Source organism: Anolis sagrei, chromosome X (assembly GCF_037176765.1).
Source record: "Anolis sagrei isolate rAnoSag1 chromosome X, rAnoSag1.mat, whole genome shotgun sequence".
Classification (NCBI taxonomy): domain Eukaryota; kingdom Metazoa; phylum Chordata; class Lepidosauria; order Squamata; family Dactyloidae; genus Anolis; species Anolis sagrei.
Genome location: NC_090034.1, coordinates 103,227,895 through 103,239,372, shown reverse-complemented (window position 1 = coordinate 103,239,372; position 11,478 = coordinate 103,227,895). Strand labels below are relative to the sequence as shown.

The 11,478-nt window shown below is 38.6% G+C and overlaps 1 protein-coding gene across 1 annotated transcript in view; it reads right to left on the bottom strand.

Annotated features, from left to right (window-relative positions):
- LOC137094971 (rho GTPase-activating protein 35-like) overlaps positions 1-11,478 on the bottom strand; it is a 118,111-nt gene that overhangs the window by 71,031 nt on the left and 35,602 nt on the right. The window lies entirely within an intron of this gene.

Below are 11,478 nucleotides of genomic sequence, written 5' to 3'. Positions count from 1 at the left end.
AATGAAAGACCCTCTCAAATACAGGGAACTCAAGACAAAAAACAGTCAGGGACAGCTAATAACCTCCCAACAAAGGATTCCCCCAGGCAGTAACAAGCCACACCTAAAAACTGTCAGGCCGTCAAATGCTAATCAAGGTGGCCAACTGAAACATTCACACCTAGCTCCGACAGACAAGAATTCTTCCTCCTACCCTGGACTTTCCACAGACATATAAACCCCATTTTCCTAGTTTCCAACAGACCTCACAAACTCTGAAGATGCCTGCCATAGAAGCAGGCAAAAGGTCAGGAGAGAATGCTTCTGGAACATGGCTATACAGCCCAAAAAACTTACAGCAACCCAAACTAACAGTATTTCTAGTAGTGAGGAAGCGAAACATGAGAGAATGCTTCTAGAACAGTGAGTCTCAACCTGGGTTCCCCAGATGTTTTTGGCCTACAACTCCCAGAAATCCCAGCCAGTTTACCAGCTGTTAGGATTTCTGGGAGTTGAAGGCCAAAAACATCTGGGGACCCCAGGTTGAGAAGCCCTGCTACATGCATAAGGGAGGACCTTCTTATAGTAGCACCGGAGGCACTCCAAGTGGCCAGATATTGGACATTTAATCAACTGCCAATCTTGCAAACTTTGTGTTTTGTCTGTCTGTTTGTTTGTTTTGTTTAAAATGTAATACAAATGTCTGGCTGCTCCTGACATGATAAATAAAATAACACATGCATATCCTGTATCTAATGGACATGTAGATGTTTAGCTGGCAATATTCTTGAAGTGCTAAATTCCCTTCCTTAGGGAAGAATTTCCACAGACCTACCATATTGGTACACCTAGGTATCACTTAGCTTGCTTTGGATAATTTCAAGAGACAGAGACATGCAAGGAGCTGAGACCAGACCACTTCCAGATTTCCTGAAACACATTCATGAGACAAGATGACCAGATAACTCCGTTTACAGAAAGAGCGTGATTCTTGTTCGCTAGGCAGTGGCTATACCAATAAACACACAACTCTGTGGACTTTATATAGTTTATCTGGCAGAGGTTATTAACAAAATAGCAATAAAAGGCGAAAAGTCTCCTGAACTATAAATTAACTACTATAACGTAAAGTTTAACAGGAGTCAAATGTCAGCTTTATGTCTTTGTCCCCTGGCTACACCACACTTCAAATCACTGCATTACCAACAAGATGGGAAAAGAGAAATTGCAAAAGGTGAGAGCATCAAGGAAAGGAAATCTGCCCAATGTGCAGCTGAAAGAGCTGAACGACTACTATAAGAAATCTGTTATTTCTATACTAGAAATCTTTCTTCTTCCAGCCTTTCCAAAATCTATATAAATAAAAATGTAATGTTCGTTTGTGGGATTAACATAACTCAAAAACTACTGGACGAATTGCCGCCAAATTTGGCCACAAGACACCTACTAACACAAGGAGTGACCATCACTCAAAAAAATTGGTTTTGTCATCTGGGAATTGTAATTGCTGGGATTTATAGTTAACCTACAATAAAAGAGCATTCTGAGCTCCACCAACAATGGGATTGAACCAAACTTAGCACACAGAACTACCATGACCAACAGAAAATACTAAAAGGGTTTGGTGAGCATTGACCTTTTGGAGTTGTAGTTCACCTACATCCAGATAGCACTGTGGACTCAAACAATGATGGATCTGGACCAAACTTGGCACGAATATATAGCATATGTCCAAATATGAATACAGATGGAGTTTGGGGGAAATAGACCTTGACATTTGGGAGTTGTAGTTACTGGGATTTATAGTTCATCTACAATCAAAGCATTCTGAACCCCACCAACGATAGAATTGGGCCAAACTTCCCACAGAAAACTCCCATGACCAACAGAAATGCTGCCTGAAGGCCATCCAGTCCAACTCCCTTCACCAGGGCAAGAAAACGTAATCAAACCCTCCTGACAAAGAGCCATCCAGCCATAGATATAGATATATATTATTCACATACACACAGAGAGATAATATCTTAGATTGGAAAGGGACTCCTAAAAAAGGACAATTACCGTATATACTCTAGTATAAACCGACCCGAATATAAGCTGAGGCACCTAATTTTACCACAAAAAATTGAGAAAATGGATTGACTCGAATATCAGCCAAGGGTGGGAAAAGCAGCAGCTACTGCTAAATTGCAAAATAAAAATAGATGCCAATTAAATTACATTAATTGAGGGATCAGTAGGTTATATATTTTTGAATATTTACAAAAATGGTAATTTAAGATAAGACTGCCCAACTCTGATTAAATGATTATTTATCTTCTTCAATGTAAATAATAATATACTAATAATAATAAAATGATATTATAATTATATATTTTATATTAAATGTAATATTACTAATAATATCACAGTATAATGTTATAGTACAATGTAATATATAATATTAATATTGTGCTATGATAATAATATATTGTATTTACTTTTTACTTGTAAGCCGTTCTGAGTCCCCTTCGGGGTGAGAAGGGTGGCATATAAATGTTGTAAATAAATAAATAAATGTGCTTACGTATCCTTTCAATAATAATAAAGAGAGTAACATAATAAATGTAATAAGAACAACAATAACAAAAAGAGTAAAATAATGAATGTAGCGATAACAACAATTATACAGTAAAACAATAAATGTATAATAGAGTAAAATGATAAATGTAATAATAATAATTAGAATAAAATAATAAATGAAACGAGAAGAACAACAACAACAATAATAATAATAATAATAATAATAATAATAATAATAATAATAGAGTAAAACAATATACAACCTTGACTCGAGCATAAGCCAAGGGGGACTTTTTCAGCCTAAAAAAAGGGCTGAAAAACTAGGCTTATATTCAAGTATATACAGTATATGTCGCATGTTCCAGAGTAGGCAAACCACATCAACAATGACAAAGATACAACAAGAAATACTGTTTACCCAAAAGCATAAATAAATTACATATATTAGAAACCAACACTTTCTCATTACTTTATTTTCCAGATCACCAGACTGGGCCACAGCAACACATGGCAGGGGACAGCTAGTAGCTAATTTTTTTCTGAAGCCAGTGTTGCAATACAGAATGCACTAGACAGACATTATCTTTGCTTTTTGGTTTAAGGTCAACAATGGCATCTGATTATTCTTATAATCAGGAAGATTACGTTTCCACAAATGGATAGGCTCAGTCTAATAGGATCACCATTGTTAGAAGTGTGAAAAAAAGACCTAAGAGCATTCTTAAGGGATATTACTGGGATGCATTAGCCAAGATTTAAGTACGAGTGCAGAAGCAATTTGAACATTTCCCAATTATACTGATTTTGCAATACTGCAGGCATTCTGGTTTCTTTTAATTCAGATTAAAACTGGCACTGCTCTTTTAAAATGGGGAGCGGGAGGATTGGCACTCGGATGACATTGCTGGCCTTCATAGTTACAACATGCCTGTTGTCAGAGAATGTGGACTTTGAATCCGCAGCCAATATAAATTATCCTTTGCTTTGATGGCTGAATAATGCAGTTTAACTAGTTCTTCAGTTGGAATGAATTACAGGAGACAAAAGGTTGCTGTAAGTTTGAAATGCTATTGTACGCTTGATTTAGAAAAAGAAACCTGGAGCATTTGATCTTAAGTGCATTCAACTTTTCTAAGAGGTAGCTTTGAAAAGTCAGCTGAGTCACCAGATTAAGTATTTGGAACGCGAGCCAAAATAAAAGTGGGAAAAGGGGAAGCTGACACGCACTCCACATTTAATGCCGCTCTGCACCTAAGGCCAGCTGGGTATTTATCTTAGTTAAGCACGGCTGTAATTCAAAGGTTTTCTACAAACTTCAAGACTCATTCAGAGGGGCTTGTGGAAGTGGCACATGCTGCAGAGATGGAGTTAACCGCACATTATCTAGCAATAAATGCCACTGCACTTCTTTTTTTCTGCCCCAAAAATCATCTCTTTGCTGCTGGAGAGGAAGGAAGGTCCATAATCAAGCAATGCTCTTGTAAATATTTCTCTGTTCTCCACAAAAGACATATGCACATATGCAACATTCAAATAGAGATGTTCTATCACAGTGGTTCTCAACCTTCCTAATGCTTTGACCCCTTAATACAGTTCCTCATGTTGTGATGACCCCCAATCAGAACAATATTTTCATTGCTACTGCACAACTATAATTTTGCTACTGTTACGAATCCTAATATAAATATCTGAAATGCACAAATAACCAATACGCCCAGATTTGTATACTGGTGGGGTTGTGGGGGGGGGGGGGGGGTTGTCATTTGGGAGTTGTAGTTGCTGGGTTTTATAGTTAACCTACAATCAGAGAGCATTCTGGATCTGGACCAAACTAGGCATGAATATTCCATACACCCAAATATGAACACAGATGGAGTTTGAGGGAAATAGACCTTGACATTTGGGAGTTGTAGTTACTGGGATTTATAGTTAACCTACAATCAGAGAGCATTCTGAATTCCACCAATGATGGAACTGAACCAAACTTGGCATACAGAACTCCCATGACCAACAGAAAATGTTGGAAGGGTTTGGTGGGACATTGATCTTGAGTTTTGGAGTTGTATTTCACCTACATCCAGAGAGCACTGTGGACTCAAACTTGATGAATCTTCGACAATGTATTGTCGAAGGCTTTCATGGCCAGAACCACTAGGTTGTTGTAGGTTTTTTCGGGCTATATGGCCATGTTCTAGAGGCATTCTCTCCTGACGTTTTGCCTGCATCCTCTGAGGACGCTTGCCATAGATGCAGGCGAAACGTCAGGAGACAATGCCTCTAGAGCAGTGGTTCTCAACCTGGGGTTCCCAGATGTTTCTGGCCTTCAACTCCCAGAAAACCTAACAGTTGGTGACCTGGCTCGGATTTCTGGGAGTCGAAGGCCAAAAACATCTGGGGACCCCAGGTTGAGAACCACTGCTCTGGAACATGGCCATATAGCCCGAAAAAAACTACAACAACCCAATCTGGACCAAACTTGGCACAAATACTCAATCTGTCTAAACATGAATACGAATGAATTTTGGGGAGAATAGACCTTGACATTTGGGAGTTGTAGTTGCTGGGATTTATAATTCACCTACAATCAAAGAGCATTTTGAACCCTGCCAATGATAGAATTGGGCCAAATTTCCCACATAGAACCCCTATGACCAGCAGAAAATACTGTGTTTTCTGATGGTCTTTGGCGACTCCTCTGACACCCCGTCATGACCCCCAGGTTGAGAAACATGGATCCAAAGATGCTTACATGGATGATAGATTCAAACACACAATCTTACCGTTTCTTGGGTCATTTTGCAAATCACAATTCAGAGGCTGTAGCACAGGCATGGGCAAACTTCAGCCCTCCAGGTGTTTTGGACTTCAACTCCCACAATTCCTAACAGCCTATCGGCTGTTAGGAATTGCGGGAGTTGAAGTCCAAAACACCTGGAGGGCTGAAGTTTGCCCATGCCTGCTGTAGTATGATATCCAAGCTACACATTATGTGATAGAGCAGTGGTTCTCAACCTGGGGTCCCCAGATGTTTTTGGCCTTCAACTCCCAGAAATCCTAACAGCTGGTAAACTGGCTGGGAATTCTGGGAGTTGTAGGCCAAAACACCTGGGGATCCACAGGTTGAGAACCACTGTGCTAGAGTGAGAATGACTTGTGCTTCAAAACAGTACAGAGAGAGCAAAGAGCTGGCTCACTGATCTGTCTCTAAGCAAAGCCAGAAGGACCTCAACAAGTCCAGCCAACCTTTGAAAGCAAACTCAAAAGGCAGGCTGAGAACCGTCTTTTCCAAATGCTAGCTGGTTCAACTGCTACGAAGTGCCCAGAGCATGTCAGCCATAAATAAAGCACTACAAGCGAGCATAGAAAAGATTGAAACAGCTGATATTGGAAAAAGCAAAAGGCTACCAAAACAAACAAGGAATGTGACACATACACAAGCGCTTGAGGAGTGAGACAGCAGGGGATTGCCTCAGCATTAGAAAAAGAGGTGGGAGACTTTTAATTTAACCAGGCAGCAGGATGACACAAGCAATCAATTGACGATACCGCTAAACAAGGTCAAGCAAGACCTCTGAGTTAGAAACCTTCATTATGATGTGGACTGTTGTAAAGACGAGGCTGAAATCACTCAGCCCTCCAGATGTGGGACTCCACATCCCACCAGCTATAACCAATATACCCGATAGTGGGGAATGCTGGGCTTTCATTACACAAATACCTGGAAGGCCACATGATTCCTACCATTCCTGTTTAAAGAAATAAATCTCGTTGGACTCTGAACTTCTCTACTGCGAACTCTTTAATCAAAAATATGCTTACTGGGCATCTGCTAAAGCGATTCAGCATGCGTAATGAAGCCCTGTGGCTTAGGGACATCCCAACACATGCTATTCTTCTGCCTAGACTTGGCTGCCACATTTCAAAGAGGAAACTATCAACACTGAAGACTGAGTCAGCATGTTTGCTAGCAAAAAACATGTTGAAATTCAGAAAGAAAATCACATGGTAAATACATGATAATGGTAAATAATATGTGAGCATGCAACCCAATGAATTCATTCTTAATCTTCTTATCACCCTGTATTTAACTCCCATTAGATTAAATCAGATTGATAAAAATACTCAAATCAGTGCTGGAGAAGTTGTCAGGAAATAGGGATGTACCTTCATATGTGGTGGTCATGTAATATTATACAAACGTTTTGGGAAAGCATATTCAAAGAAATAAGAGCAATAATAAAAATAGAGATTGAGATTACACCAAAATTAGCATTATTACTTATGCATGATAATATAATTCCCTTACAAGAGGAGAAAGAATTGGTTTCTAATATGGTAACAGCAGCTAAATTGTTAATAGCAAAAAACTGGAAAGAAAAAAATTCAATTAGAAGAATGGTATAGGGAAATTTGGAATATAGCCACTAATGATAAGCTAACTTGCAATATTAAAATTAAAGGGGGAATATGTAAACTAACAGACTTTTGGAAAATATGGGGAAAATTTATTGAGTATGTGTTTAATGAGGGAAAGGGGTATAAGCCAGCTAGTGAAACAATGATTTTTTGGAATGGTGAAACAACATGTGTTGGTTGGTCCTGGCGAGAGGGGCACAAACTAAGGGTAAGGGGAAGAGGGGGGAAAACAGTATAATAATAATTATAAAGAAATACAACATGCATAAGTGGATAAAAGGTGTGTGATAGTTATATGTAGCATAAGTTGTAATGGAAATTTAAAAATAATAAAAATATGATTAAAGATGTTTTTGATGTTTATTTACTGTTAGATTGTATATAATATGACATACTCTTTTGTCTAAGATACTGTAAAAAGTTTTAAAATAATATATTCCTATCATCCTGTTTCTCCTTGCCCCAAATGTTGCCATTCTTGTTGCTCCATTTTCCAACCCTGCAGAAATTTGTCTACAAAGCAGTAACACCGTATATGTTTCTGCTACTATCTAGCAATTAATGATAGCTGTATGTTTGTATAGTTATATGTTTGTACCCAATCCCCTTATTGCTATAAATTACTATACAAGGGACATATCGCTGGAAAACATGACATAATAAACTGCCACAGAAAAAACTCTGAGAAAAATATGAATTATGACATAACCTGTCTAGTAGCATGCAAAACTGATATATATCATATAAACAGTTTTTAAACATATCTTCCTTGTAATAGAAAGGCCCCCCATTTGTATAATTTTACTGATATCTTTTAGTAGCAGGGGAAAGGCAATGCTAGTACAAATAAGATAGATCTCTGATACACACTACCTACACAATCTGACACATAGCTAAACAAACCTTAGTAGATTATGGTTGCTTTGATCCAAGGTGGGGATTGTGTGGTCCTCTAGATAATGGTGGCTGAACTGCAAAAAATGCCAGCATTCCTCAATGTTGGTTATGCCAGCTAAGGCTGTTGGCAGCCTCACTTCCACAAAGTCCTTCCCCCCTGCCCCCCCCTTTTAATGACTTCCTCATTTGATTAAACTTTGCAAAATCAACAAAGATGATCTGAAGAAAATGTGTCACTTGTTTCAGATGGCCATGTGTGTTACGGCACGTTCCGTTTTAGAAGATGAAAAAAAGGAGGAAAGGTTCCTCTCCTAGAGAAACACCCAATCGCTGGATTTTTTGTAAGCCCCCCTATTTTTATTTAATTTCATTAATTTTTAAATGTTATGCAGCCAGAATGTAAGCAAAACTTTTTATCCGTTACACACAAGCAATTTATATCGCAGGTATGCAATTTAATTCTCAAATTCTTCTACATGCTTGCCCTTGATCAAAATTACCCTCATAGACTGAAATAAAGGACAGAGTGGGCACAATTCTCATTCACAATTCCTACTATTACATTACCTCTAGTCCAGTGGCTCCCAACCTTTTTTTTAACCATTTTGGACCATTTTTGGACCATTGATCAATTTTTGGTCAACTTTAGATTCAATTAATTTAGGATGCTGATACAGAAAATTGCATTGGATAGACCACATCAGCTCTAGTTTCTGATACGGAACACATGTCATCCAGTAGTCGTCATCTGCTCGCCCACAGAAAACCTTATTTAATAATCTAGAGCTGATGTGGTCTATCCAATGCAATTTTCTGAATCAGCACCCCAAATAATTTATTTATTTATTTACTGTATTTGTATACTGCCTTCCTCAGCCAATCGGCGAGAAATAATCCCAGGAATAGGCCTAAAAACAAAGACACTAAGAAAATATATATATTTTTTGTTGGGCTATGTTATTATCCATGGATTTTGTTAACGCTTGGCACTATAAGAGGGTTTCGTGAGACGTGTCGCTCTTGTTGCAACAGTGTAGTAACAGTGAGGCCAAAACACAGTAACATGTACAAGACACTAAACCAAAAGACAAGGGATTCTCCAAGTATCGTGAGCTCTTGAGAAGAGAAGCAAGTAATACCAAGACTCCTCAGCACAAAAGATTAGTTATCTAAACACCAAACTAGGAATTATTCCGAGTTAACAAGAAATAACACCTCATTTACTATATTTTATTGGTGGAAAGAAGAAATGCTCTTCTGCAATAAGTAATTCACAATGAAATTATTTTCATCGTTTGCTGAATAGTCCCATTCTAATTCATAATGAAACATATCCCAGCTGAGCAGTTTAAAACATACCACAAATTAGCCTAATTTAAGGCCGATTGGTTGCTACACACTGTGTATTTAAATCCTCAGCTTCAGCCTGATGTAGTTTTCACATTCAGAATTACATACTGTCGAATATCACTTTTAATAAAGCAAACGCCAAGTGACCCTGAAGCACATCAGCGCAAGAGGTGCTGCTTCACTCCACTGAATATACTGTAAGCGCAACAATGGGGAAAGGATTTCTTCACAGAGTTGTAAATTTTCTCACTGCGCCACAGTGGCCCAAGTGTAGAAAATCTCTGAAATGGGTCATTTGTATCTTTGGAAAGGCTGATTTAAGCTTTTAACCATCTGGATCTGAGACGTTTAATCTCCGGGAACAGATGGGCTATTCTTAGAGGGAAGGTGTACATGAGCTATCTGGCCATGTGCACCAATAATGGAGTCGTTCTGGATCCTTTTGGAAGCTCACTGGTACAAGGAGAGAAACGAAGAATGGGCACAATTTGCACCAGCCCTGCTACTATATTCCCTCTGCTCCATGCTCCTGAATTGGGAAAAACACCCAGCTCCTCCTAATGCAAATGAAGGTTGCATCGTAACAAATGTCCTATGTACTTGACTCTAATGCTCAACCTTTTTGGCTAAATAACCTGTCAAAACTAGGGTGTGATTAGATCCGCATCATATGATCATCTTAGTGCTGAGCCAAAGCAAAAGATGAAGCTGTTTTAGGAGTGCTTGGAGCTTCTATTAGAGGGACCTCAACCCTAATTTAATTGCCATCACTCAATGCTATGGGATCCTGAGATTTGTAGTTTGGGTTGAGGTCCCTCGCTGTTTCCCAACCTTTAGACCTCCAGGTGTTTTGAACTTCAGCTCTCACAATTCCTAACAACTGGTAAAATGGCGGGGATTTCTGGGACTAGAAGTCCAAAACAACTGGAGGACCAAAGGTTGGGAACCACTGGCATAGATGCGCCCCAAGGTTTTCCTTTCTATTGTTGAAAGCTTTGATGCTCAAACGCTTTTTGTTTTTAAAGAAGGAATTCTAGACAGGCAGCAACTGTAATGGCCAAATTACAAAGATTGCCCTTTGGGGAGAGGAGACGGGGTACAAATAAAGCTTATTATTATTATTATTATTATTTGAAACACAACAAGGTGAGTCCACAACAGACACTCTACTGGCTGTTGTATTGGATCACACATCGGACCCTTCCCAAATGTCTAAGACTGTGTGATGTATTGGTGAATAATGAGTGCAGATCCCAGTAAGGTGGCCTTCTGCAGCTGGCAGATGGTAATTTTGTCAGCGCCAGATGTGTTTAAGTGCAGGCCAAGGTATTTAGGCACTGCACCCAGTGTGCCGATCACCACTGGGACCACCTTGACTGGCTTGTGCCAGAGTATTTGCAGTTCGAACTTTAAATCTATTATTATTATTATTATTATTATTATTATTATTATTATTATTATTATTTGCTGCTGCATATTACATTTGGCATCTCATATATATATATATATATATATATATATATATATATATATATATATAAGCAGTCCCCTGCCATGCCTTGCTGTGGCCCATAGGCCCATGCCTTGCTGTGTGTATATATATTTGTGTTTATATATGTGTGTGTTTTTGCGCATATATATATATATATATATATATATATATATATATATATATATATATATATATATATAGGGTTTTGCGCAAGCGTTGTAATGTAATTTTGTTTTCTTGGTTTTTTAAGTCTCTTCTGCTGTGTTTTTCGGTGTTTTTATGAGTGATGGTCACTTGTTAGCCTGAGAGGTGTATTGTGTCCAAATTTGGTGTCAATTCATCCAGTGGTTTTTGAGTTACGTTAATCCCACAAACGAACATTATATTTTTATTTATATAGATTATGGGTTCAAAATGTGTGATTTACCAGGTAGAGTTTACTAGATTTTTGGTTTTGAAAATTGATGTGTGCATTAGATTAGATGGCACATTAGGTAAAGGTAAAGGTTTTCCCCTGACATCAAGTCCAAACATGTCCAAATTTTTTTGGGGGGGGGGGTGCTCATCTCCATTTCTAAGCCAAAGAACCAGCGTTGTCCGTAGACACCTCCAAGGTCATGTAGCCAGCATGACTTCATGGAGCACTGTTACCTTCCTACCAGAGTGGTACCTATTGATCTACTCACATTTGTTTTCGAACTGTTAGGTTGGCAGAGCTTATGCCGCTCCCCAGATTCGAATCTGTGACATTTCGGTCAGCAAGTTCAGCAGCTTTAACCCAC